We start from the raw sequence: 12,740 nt of genomic DNA on the forward strand, positions 1-12,740 counted from the left end.
GGCCCCCCCGGCCAGCTTTCCCCAGTTTATGTACTGAGCATGACGTCACATGGTATGGAATGTCCCTTTGGCCAGTTTGGCTGTGCCCCCTCCCAGCTTCTTGTGCACCTCCAGCCTTCTCAGTCGGTAGAGCATGGGAAACTAAAAAGTCCTTGGCTAGTGTAAGCACTACCTAGCAACAACTAAAACATCGGTGTGTTATCAACATTGTTCTCATCCTAAATCCGAACCACAGCACTGTACCAGCTACTAGGAAGGAAATTAACTCTAGCCCTGCCAAAACCAGGACAGGATCTTATGAAAGGCCTATCCATGATAAATCAGGATAGAATTCACATTTTTTTCAGCATTTTCCTAATACGGAATAGAAAAGCAAAATACTACCTCAGAACTAGAAATTACAGAGATTTTGGATGACCTATCATTAATGAAGGGCTTTCAAGAAAGATTTATGTTGAACTTTCCACAGCACGCTTTGCAACAAAAATTGTTCTTTTTTGGGTGACGCCTCCTGGAGATCCACACCTATTTCTCCAGTGTTATGAATGAACCACATACAAACATCAACCTGCACACAAAGAAGTTTGAATTTCCCTCAAGAAAAGAACTTTCTAACTCTTCGCAGCATCATTAGGTTGGCCATGTCTGCACTGAAATGTCAAGACAGACTGCTGATTACATTTGGGAGGAACAGAAAGAGAATTCAGAAGCATTTGTCTCAGTATCTACACAATACTTAAAATTTTTAGTTTGCATTTGCAATTATTACATGCACTTTAAATTGCAAAAGATTCCTTTACAGATATTTTAGTGCTGTTTATAACCTTGTTATTATCCCACTCTCTCTCTTCTACCACTTTTTCTCCTCTGGTCTCATTTCTGTTTAGTGGTTTTCCTTCATTCTCTTTCATTATTTCTCAGTATTTCCCCCTCCACTCTTTCTTTCTTATGTAATGCAGTTCTAAAAGACAAAGATCTGTTGGTGTTTTTTTTTTTTTAAATTGAATTTTTAATAAAAATCTCTCCTTAGTGAAGCAGTAATCAGCCAGCAGAGATTTGTCAGAGCATGGACACTGCAGTCAAACAAAGCAGTTATTAGCTTTCAACTTTAAAACATTATGTTGACATTAAAGGTCTCCTTTTTCTGTACAACTTGTTGCTCCTAACATTTTAACAAGATCCATTTAAACAGCTTAATAATTTCATTCATTAACACAAAATCCAAAACGCAGCTGCCACTCTAAAACTTCTCCAGCTAAGAATACTGCATAACATTAAAGAATTTAATAACCTAAGAGAAATTAATAATGAAATTAATAACCTAGGCGAATGAGGAGCTCAAAAGTGATTTGCTCAGTTACAGCTAGAATTACAAAGGGCAATAGATATACATGCAAAAACTCAAAACCTTGGAAACCCCTAATCAACTGTCAATCAGTCAAACCATGTTTTAATGAGCATCTCTTCTGGCAGTTTTGCTTGCTTAAGCAGCCCCTGTCCTGCCTTTTATTTTTTCTCACCATCTACTGTCCTTCTCAGTTTGTTTCTTTTTAAAGTTTGCATCAGTTCCCTGACTCAGTTCACAGCCTGATGGTGTGCTACATTCACACTGAGGGGATGGTGCAGAAGACAGAATAAGAGGGATGGCAAGGGCTGCTTAAATCAAACAAAATGCCCCCACAAAACCACAACCTTTTTCAACCACTTTTGCTTGATCTTGACTGCTGTACACATTTAGATGTATGGTTTAAATTGATTGATCTTTAAAAAGTACTTCTTCCATTCTTTTTGCAGGCTGGAGGGTATGCGGTCAGCTTAGAAACAAAGGAAGGGCTGACAAAATAGAGCCCTATCTTATCTACTGTTCTCTCTCCAATGATGTCAAGAACCACATACTTCAAAAAAAAAGATGTAAAATTTGCACTTTGGGCAATTGTACATCCATATGACCATAGCAATAGTGTATTCCTGGATTTCACTTAATAAAAGTTTTAATTTTAAAAGGGCAGGTGAACATGTTGCATCTTAGCTTTCTTGCATCTCTTTATCAAAAACAAGAACAAACTTTGGAACACCGAACATCACTACTGATGATGATTGATAATGTAGGTCACAGACACAGGAAAGCTTAATTAACAGATCCCAGGATAAGCTTTCAAAGATACCAGCCAGGAAAAACAAACAACATCCTTTGATTTGTACACTGAGTATATTTGATATGGAAGTCACTGAGCAGTAATAAACATGGAATCCCAAATCATCAGTTTTGTAATGTTTCTGACTACATTTGAATTGAATTTGGCTTGTGTTTAAAGGAGGAAAGTAATTCTCAACCTTTGAAAGAAAACTGAGAAGACAGTACAAGAAAAAAAACCAAAAAGGTTTGTGATCATACCTTAATTGTGAAGAGACCTGGATGAGAATATCACCAAGGATTTCCCAGAATTAGGGTGATTAATGCTTTATAGAAGACTACATTTTGTAGACAGCAGATGGGCTAGGTCTGCAGCTTTTTTCTCTGAGAAAAGAGGTAGAATTCAAACTATTTCTGTAGACGTTTAGGTTTTGCCTTAGGTTACTATTGTAACACAAATCTAAGATACAATTGTTTATGTCAATGTCACTTTCATTTTCTTCATGTATTAGTTTTACGCCTCAAGAAACATTTCTTTTGAGAATATCTATTATCAATGATTCTAGAGATATTGTCTTGTCTTATCTGTAAATCCAAATTAATGCCTGTGATCCATATTCCAAAGGGAAATACTGCAAGTGTATATATTGTAGATCATGAAGTATCTCCTTGCACTAGAGCAAAGGGAGCTGAGAAGACCCGGAAGTGATGACACCCAGTATTAAGGACTGGTCCTTTACAGAGAATGGGTTTTGGCCGACCTGGAAAAATGAATTCATAGCAGATGAAATTAAAACTTTTTTTTCATTCAAAACTTTTGCTTTCATATTTTTTTCTGAATTCTCAAGTTGAATTTCACCAGGCTGAATCGGCACACCCTGAGTGAATAACACAATATCCTTTGGCGCTGCCAGCTGTGGGCTAACTAGAAGGTCACTTCAGGAGACTGAGCTAAATTATGAAGAGGGAAAAGATGACTATTTCAGTAACTCTGAAATCCTCTTGTTCTGAAAGATTTCTGCTTCATATCTTCTTGACAACATATTTTGATAGAAACATCAATACTGAAAGAAGTGTTGTCCATCTAATAAATATGTAGTCCACTAGAAGTCATATTATATTTTCTGAAGTGCAATACACTTTATTTTGAAATGTTTAATTTAAAAAACCCCACTAGAACAGAGAATAGTTTGAATTCAAAGCCTTGGATTTGCATGTAAAAACCTAATTTCTTGTAGTGTTTTGTCTTGAAAAGGAATTGGAAATATTTTCATTTTATGTTAACCACCAGTTGGGTTTTTTTAGGTGTTTGGGGTTTTTTTATTGCCTACCAAACTCAAAAAGCAATCGTTCACACTCCACTACCTAAGACCCAGTTCAAACTTTTCCTATTATCTGGAGAGCCACATCTTTGCCTGTGAATGCCTGGAGCCTATAGAGTGGAAACAGTAACAGTTTGCCTAATCGCTGCCTATTCAGATTAACCATATAATAGACTGCCTGATGCCACTCAATAAGAGATTCATACAACGTAAATGCTCAAGAAAAGGTATTTTAAACTTCTAGGAATGATCAACAAGAATCAAAATGTTGGCTTTCCAGTTAGGCTTTTTCTTAACTGTGCTGCATTTCAATATCCAATGGGAAAATAAGGGGAACATTTTTGTCTCATTAATCTGCAGAATGAATGAAATAATAAAAAATCTCTCCAGGGTACCTATAGCACAATATACCTCTTCAAACCAATAGGACCCATGTAAAAGTGCAGATGACACACCAACTTTATTGGAAAAATATTTTCTCATGGTTAGTGTAAAGAGGCATTAAAGGTAACCTTCTAAACAGAAAAAAAAAGCATATGAAGTTCCCAGAGGAGAGAAAAATAAGCCCACCAAACCTCACTCTACTATTGCTCTAACCTTCTCACAACCCAAGGACAGAGACCAAGTCTCAAAAGCAGCAGACACAGAAAGGAAATCAATTGGAACAACAACACTATTTTCATTCCCTGATCACAGACCAATGACTCAAACAAGCAAGAAGAAGAAACCAACAACAAAAAAATATCCTTTATTACATAGGAAGCAAAAGCTGAAATATTAATGAACTTGAAAGTAGAGATTACCTAAAATAAAAAATACACATACAGTATTAACATTCTGTTGAGCCATGATTGCCTAAGAAATGGGAAGCAAGATTTGCAAGAAGACTTAACATCTTTTATTTAACCAGCTGATACAGAAAGAAAAACCAAATAAGCTTCTGGGCTCAGAGACTCTTCCGCAGGTCATGGCAAGGGGAAATCTGAAGGGAAAATTAACCACTGTTAAAATAATGAAGCAAATCAGCACCCTGATCTGATATTGCCATCCATTTGTGTGAATTCTGTCTTTTGAGTGGCAGTGAACTAAATATTGCTCCACATGGGGCAAGGGAAAAAAGCCAGTGCACCACTGGGCCTAAATTACACAGGGTACTTAGCAGTTAAATCCCAGCAATCAGAAACTACTTGCTATTTTATGATGCTGTGGAATACATCTGTATTTGACTTCAGTTCACCTTTTCAGCATTTTCAGAGTTATACATTACTGTACTTGTTTAGTATTCAGAATATTGTGGGTGCTAAGCAACGCCTAGAAGGAAAAATAGATGTATTATTGAAATTATTTATTCAAATTAATGTGATGAAAAGGTAGAAAACCCTTTACTTAGCAGAATATTTGTACCCTAATTTTTATAATCTCTTCCTATTCAGTTCTTGCAGTAGTTTAAATATTGACCATGCTAAAGAAATAGAATAAAAGGAAAGATATAAAAAATGTGGTATGAAAAAGGATTCATTGCTTTCTAAATCCAAAACCTCGTATCATTTTAAGGACTACCATTAGAGTTCAAAAGACAGACTATTGCAGCAAATGAAGGAAGGAGTGCATGGGAGTTTTCAGTTCAGCAGGTAACAGTGAAGCTGAAAGTAAGCAGATGCAAATGAGTGACGTGGAATCACTACATTTTTAACACAACCAGCGGCAAACAAACACCAGTGGATGGGAGGCAGGCCTTTGCCATATTAAGATGCTGGAATATAATAAATTGCCTTGTTTTAAGAGGAAAGGTAACAATGTATCTTCAAAACACTTTTAAAGTAAGGACGGGACATTCTTAATGTGATATGATGGTTAAAACTTCTTTCCGTAATGACAGTTAATGAAGATGGATACAGTAAACAGCAATATAAATTTATTGTTTCCCAGATAAGCCACATTCACTGTAGCTTCATTGTGTTATGGTTATTTTTATGTCTCCCTCCTTCTCCCCCCACCCTTAAATTTTTATCTGTAATATCTTTGTATCCTTTTTATTTTATCCCATTAGCAAGTCCCAGGCTAACTGAAGAGTGCCAAGTCTTGAACTATTTATTTAGGTAAGACTAACTTTGGAACAAATGTGGAAGAAAGTCTGAGAGTTTTGTTACTTACAGACTCTTTGTGAGGAGATGAAGCTTATATAAAAGTATGGCACTTAGATGGGAGCCACTGGAGAGATATTTGACCTGTTGATTTCCTTACAACCTGCAGCCATTAGAGGTGGTGGGATCTTACGCTACCTCACTGGGCACTATAAAAATCATAGCTTTGAATTGAAGATAATCAGAAAACTTCACAGTGAAAGTTCCTTTTAAACACAGGTATACTTGACTGATCTTTGCTCAGGAAAGTGAGACTCCTCCAGCTCTCACTCTAGTTTTCAGTTCCAAGTCCACTTTTGTAGAGCTTTGCACCCCAATTACCAATATAAGAAATTGATGACAGGATTTTCATGATACTATTGACTGCAGTGATCCCAGAAAACCACCAGCCCAAAGCATACCTATTCCTCCAAGACATTCTCCATTCATTGCCTTCCTGGGGAACAGGAATGAAAGACAAGTTATTAAAAATCAGTGACTCCACCGCAACTCTGTTTGAGTGGCAGGGTATCTCTGCCAATGACTCCTGCTCTGTGGCATCTCCCCATCTAAGATGGGGAGAAGTGCACAGAATGTTAAATTGGCCTCATACAGGACACGGAAACATGATGATTGCTCATTGCTACTAATTATTTTTCATGTTACACAAATAAAATATACTAGAAACTGCCAAGATCCTCAGATTTTCTCCTCTTGAAAAGATAATCACAGCCCATGATATCTATATAAAGGACAAAAAATTGGAATTACAATGTATCTGCTGAATTTCCCTGAAGGTTAGAAACTTCAGAGGCTTATAGGTAAGAAATGAACACAGAATATATTTTTTTCAAGTCTTTTCAATTTGAAAAATTAAGAAGTCATTATTAGGCCAAAATTATTTCAGGAGGAATCCCTTCAAATTTCTGGAACATAAATAATAATAAACTGCAGCTACAGTTTCAATAATACACTAGAAAATGTATCTTGTTGTTTCTATTAAATTAGTGACTGTGTGGTGTATGACAAGCTAACTATAGGATAAAATAAGCAAAGGATTTCTAAGTGGGTTTCATGTAATGGTTAATTCAGGTTAGCTACCAGGTGCCTCTTAACTCTGCATCATACATCAGCTCAGAATGCAGGATAGTGCATTTAGATGTATTTCAAATTAATAAAAAACTAATTTTGTGTGAATCATTTACATGTGACTCACTAAATGTGAATTACATGTGTAGACCTCTTCCTTATCAAAAGCTATCTCTAAGGTGATCACTGTCTTTCAGTATTTCCCAAATATAGATTTTTTCCTCAATAGTTTGTGGTGGGGCAGAAAAACTTGCTGCAATTCCAATTTTCATATCCTTTAGAGTTTGCAGATCCTGGCTTGGCTGTCCTAGAATATGTCTTAGAGAGCAGGAGTGCAAGACTGGAAAGGAATAGACAGATTCCCAGTCACATCCTGCCCTGGAAGATACCTCCGGAAAGATGAGGTTTTTGCATTCAAATGTTGCTAATGAAAACTTTTTTCTCCATCACAGAAGCCTAAAGTTTGGGCTGATTCATGTGTTGGGAAAAATCACTTCTGTGCCATGAAACGAGAGAAGTGAAGAAAAAAAACAAAAAAGAGAGATGATGGCTAAATCAGTGTTTGAAATGCGTGCTTTAGGACTGCAACCAAAACCTAAGCAAATGTCTCTGAAAGACATTCCCATTATAAAAAAGCAAAACCTTCTTCAGACAAATCTAAAAACTGGGGATTTGGTTGAATGTTCAATATGTCTTAATTTCAAAATAGACCTTCTGACATTATTCTTTATTGTTCTCTCTCTCTCTTACATGCTATGTTTTTTTTAAGCACTGGTGGTCTTTGCAGGTATCTTATTAAAACCTCACCTTCATTGAGACATAAGGTAATAAGCTGTTTCTTGCCTAGATTTTTTTACAATCCCACATTGAATACAATACATTTTGGACTCATTTTAGGGACTGATAAAGCGACCCACACTGATGAAGTGCAATGCCTGCTAATTTTTGCTAATTTGACACTCTGAAGACTCTCTGAAACTTTCATCCCAAAACACAACAGCATCACAAAAAATATTTTCATATAAAGAGACCTAATCTGACGTTACTGTACTGTAAGTACGATACAGGGTTTGTCTCTTACTGTTTGAGAATGGTAGAGCAAAAGGCAAAATAATTATTTTTACATAGCCAAATGAAGTTTAGTGGAATCCAGGAAAGGCTCCTGAGTAACAAATCAGGGCTGCTCTATAACCTCCCCTAGAGAAACATTCATGTTCTGAGAATTTGTCACTTTCCTGATTGTGGCAATTATCAATTGCCAATTGGTAATTCAGGATTACAGCAAACAGTAATGACAGGAGTAATATTGGTATACATTACTATATATTTTCTCTTCCTGTGAGACTGAACTTTCTGAAGACCTCTGTAAGGACTCTGTCCAATATGCAAGTGCCAGGTGAGAGGAAGAAACCCCATCTACACTTTGTAAGGAAAGATAATCCTAAGAGTCCTGAGACATTTACTGAAAACCATAAATCTTACCGCTACTTTGAATTTCCATGTGGAACACGATATACCCACTATGAGAACTGCTTGCTACTTAGCTTCCATCAGGTACTTTTTTATGTAATGCCATATAAAAAGGGTTAATCCATACACATTCAAATTAAGAATCCATTATTTTTTAGCAAAGGGAACAATGGAAGTTGGACAAGAGGAAATAGGTAGATATTGTGTGATTTACTACAGCTCCTCCAGCTAATGGTCCCTCCGTGTAGCAGGAAGCCTTGACTAGCCTTTACAAAAATAAAATCCTCTGATTTACAGCACAACACAATAGGTCATATATTAAAAAGGTTCTGCTCTGAATGATACTCTTTAAAGAGAGGTACAAGACGTATGATTTTATACTGACTAGTCCCTTAATGAGTTAATAATTTGCTGGAAATGGAAATGTATTCAACCAATAGTATTTCAACTTTCTCGCATTAAATTTAAACTAAGCCAGAATTCCCCCTCTTCCTTCACTCACAAATCACTTTATGCTTCATTTCCATCTTTTTCACTTTATAAGACACAAAACTTTAATGTTAATTTCTAGCTCAGTGGAGGGAACACAGACAAAATTCTCATTTAGGAACTTTGCAGGGTTATTGTTTTTTGTACACAACTTAAGACCCTAGCAATACTATATACATATTTCCAAATGACATTACTAATACCACGACATTATTAATATGGTACCTTTTCTTGAATGTAGGCCTTCTAGCACAAATTCCCGAAAGATCAATTAATCCCTATCTAAATAAAAATGTTTTATTGGCAGCATATGAGATAGTTTGCAACATTAAAATACCTGCTTAGATTATTGTTATTCCCTTTAAAACTCCGCATAATGATCTGCAAAAGACATAGAAGGCAGCCAATCATTTTGTTATTAAGTTTACAAAGCTATTAGTACCTCAACAGTGACATTAAGAACATATCATGCTGATATAAAATGGAAGAGAAATAGTCAAATGAATACTAAATTCACATGAAATTTTTCTACTCAGTAAATGAACAATTTTTTCCTTCTTGTAATTTCATGTACTGTACACTAAGAACAACCTATAAAATTGCAATTTATTATAATATCTGTATAGAAAGTAACAGATCAATGGAAACTTTATAATACTAAATTAAAAATGAATACAGTTAAGTTTTTGTGACTGTTTCCTTCCCTCCTAAATGCAGTTGAGTGCACCTCATTATTATTCCATCTTCCACACTGAACTACCTGATAGAACTTACACTCTCTAAACATGTTATCTACAGCTGTAAACATAAAATAAGAAAGCTTATTATTTGCCAGGTATGGATCGTTTTTTCCATTGCTCTGATTTCTTCTCAAGCAACACCAAAAAAGAGCAAGTAACAAGTGCATTTTGTAAAATGCTTGAATGAATTACATTTTGGACACATTTTATTCTGGGTTAAATGGTGATAAAAGGTACTAAACTCAGAAAAGGTCTCATAAGCCAGCACTGTTAGCAGCCTGCAGCATGCAGCACGGCCTCCGGACTGTGGACTATATGTTGTTTGACTAACATAAGATTTAATTCTTAATTCCTCTTCCCTTTAAATTTTTCTTTAACTTTTCTCAGCCAGGTAGAAGCTGCTACTGGTCACACTTCTCTGTCTTCACTTAACGTGTACATTAAGCATTAGTGAGCAGAAAAGTGGCCTCACGCTGACACCTAATAGGTGTCAGGACATAAATGAGACATAAATTGTGTTTGAAAAAGTGGGGAGTCACTTACTACGCAGAACTCTGAAAACGTCCTGAAGACTTCAGTGGTCCCTCGTGCTGATGGGGGGACTATGGTGGCAGCTGTAGGGTTGCAGAAAGGAACTTGAGAAATTCCCTTCTCCAAAGAGTTCTCAAATAATTCCTATGTATAGTTAATACTCCCCTATGGAAAGTGAATTTTCATATGAATTTATTGCCTAGTGCATCAAAAGTTTAATAGCTATACATATTTATTTCAATTACTTCAACTAGTCATTCACAGGTATCTTTTTCATGTTTTATGGCCAGCGTCTGGTATACATCCCAACCAGAGAGCACTTTGGTCTTCTACGTATCCCAGTGCACGCATCTATATATCAGTTTGAGCAGTTGCTATGAGAGCAGCCATAAATAAAGCTTAGTGGGCATCCTGTGTGGGCTTAAACTTGTTAATCCAGTATAAACATGGACAAGAAATCAAATTCAAATCAGAGCTTTCCCTGATTTTACCTGAAGGCTTGCTTTTAACCTAACAGTTACTATGCCAGGTGAAAATGCTCTTAGAATTGATTTTTGGGATATGCCTACCAAAAATATCCCAGCACAATAAACAAACCTACTGGGCATTGCTGGAAAACCTATGCAGTGCAATATCACGCAGTAAAGCTACATATCTATTGAGCAGTTGCTATGAGAGCAGCCATAAATAAAGCTTAGTGGGCATCCTGTGTGGGCTTACTTGGTAACTTGTTAATCCAGTATAAACATGGACAAGAAATAAAATATTTTCCAGAGCTTTCCCTGATTTTACCTGAAGGCTTGCTTTTAACCTAACAGTTACTATGCCAGGTGAAAATGCTCTTAGAATTGATTTTTGGGATATGCCTACCAAAAATATCCCAGCACAATAAACAAACCTACTGGGCATTGCTGGAAAACCTATGCAGTGCAATATCACGCAGTAAAGCTACATATCTAACTGGATTTTACTTTGGGGTAGAAGAGGCTGGGAATGGTTTGCTAGAGGTATAGTTAGGTATGTTACAAAATAGTTGGACAGCTTACAGATTCTTCACCATCTCTAATTGTAAGATATATGCCATGTCAGAAAACACTCACATAATAAGTTAATTCCTATGCCCAGTGCATGTGGGCATACTTTGTCACCTCTTTCCTTCCCATCCCATGTGCAATCATGTCTTATTTTAAAAGGAAGAACACACACTAACACAAGCTAGGTGAATGCTAAGAAGATGTAATATAAAGAATTAAAATTTGCTATTAAAATGAAAATATCCTTTTTTTACTTTTAAGTATTTTGTGTGATTTTTAAAAAAATGTCTAGCATAAATGGAAAACATGACATAAATGTGAATCCAGACTCATTCTGCTAAATAACCAACCTGTATATTAAATTTACCACTATAAAAGGGAGGTGAGAAAGCCTTGTTGAGTCACAGATGAAAGAAGTTTTTGAACATCAGAACAAGAAAATAATGACCCATAAAAAAGATAAAGGAAACTTTTGTTAAAAGTGTGCTTTTATCCTTACCTGAAAAAAAAATTTTCAATTTCCCCCTGAAGCCATTCAATTTTAAGATAGAAATCTTCAGTGATATACCATCAAGCTATGAGAGGGAAGTTGACTATTCAAATTTAGTTAGGAAAGCATAGATTATTAAGACAAAAGGTTCCTGAAAATTAATTTGAAGATTTTTGTATCATGGTCTTCTCTCTTCTGTATACATTCAGTTTGCAACATATCACATGCTTTTTATATGTGTGTCACAGATAAGTTCTAACTCTTACTTTGAACATCTAAAAAATCTGGATTATTCCGGTCTTTTCATGCAGATGAGAACTTGTGTAATTTGGATTCAGATCAAGATTCAGATTCTGAAAATACATGCAGGAAGAATGGGAATCTATGAGTGTTCATGGGGAAGGGACATATGCTGCAAAATTCAGTGGTGCCAAGGCTTCAAAAATTATGTTTTCCTGAGATGGAGGTTTCTTCAGGTCTGTCAGGCTACGTCTGCATTACCAAGTAACCAAGCAAGCAACCTAACTTGCATTACCAAGTAATGCAGACCAATAGAAGCAGCTCTCCACAGCAAAACAGTTGGTACTGAGGACCTGACATCCACACTAAAGTTTGGGGGCTGAGGTTTTTGGAGTGGTTGGCTATTTTTGAGTTTAGACTACCTCTAGTCTCACCTTAATGACTGTACACTCTTTTGCAACTGGAGTGTAGTAGGTGAAGTCCTGAAATTCATCTCCCTGTTTAGTTTCATTCAAAAGGCATCTGCTTCATTCGCTCTGAGGCTGCTCCATGATGCAAACCAAAACACAGTAAATGGGGATGATCAGGAGATCCATTTCAAAAGCACACTCCTGATTCAAGTGAAGACACTAGTACAGACACACCCTAATTGTCTAATTCTGAGCTCCCATCAAAGGCATCAGCAGACACATTTCAGATTATCTGAGGGGGAGGTACTACTGTTATTTAAAGGTAATACTTTTATAAAAATTGATGCCAACAACAACTAGCTAATCACAGACTTTTGTGTAGTGATTTGCTGGACGTTACATTTATCTAGGTTTACACAGACTGAAGGAAACAGATAAAGGTACCACAGAATGACTAAATGAAGATTAGTAAACGTATGCTGCCTTCTGTTCAGAACTAAAACACTTCTGTTTAAAAGATTAAACAGGGACGGTGAGGAGGATGAACCTCCCCATAATCCAAGAGGAAGCAGTCAATGACCTGCTACGCCACCTGGACGCTCACAAGTCTATGGGGCCGGATGGGATCCACCCGAGAGTGCTGAGGGAGCTGGCGGAGGTGCTCGCCA

The 12,740-nt window shown here is 36.5% G+C and overlaps 1 protein-coding gene across 1 annotated transcript in view; it reads right to left on the reverse strand.

Moving 5' to 3' along the window:
* PARK2 (parkin RBR E3 ubiquitin protein ligase) overlaps positions 1-12,740 on the reverse strand; it is a 659,837-nt gene that overhangs the window by 546,832 nt on the left and 100,265 nt on the right. The gene's annotated exons all lie outside the window — the stretch shown is intronic.

This window comes from Aptenodytes forsteri, unplaced genomic scaffold (assembly GCF_000699145.1).
Source record: "Aptenodytes forsteri isolate BGI_AS27 unplaced genomic scaffold, ASM69914v1 Scaffold122, whole genome shotgun sequence".
In the NCBI taxonomy this organism is placed as follows: domain Eukaryota; kingdom Metazoa; phylum Chordata; class Aves; order Sphenisciformes; family Spheniscidae; genus Aptenodytes; species Aptenodytes forsteri.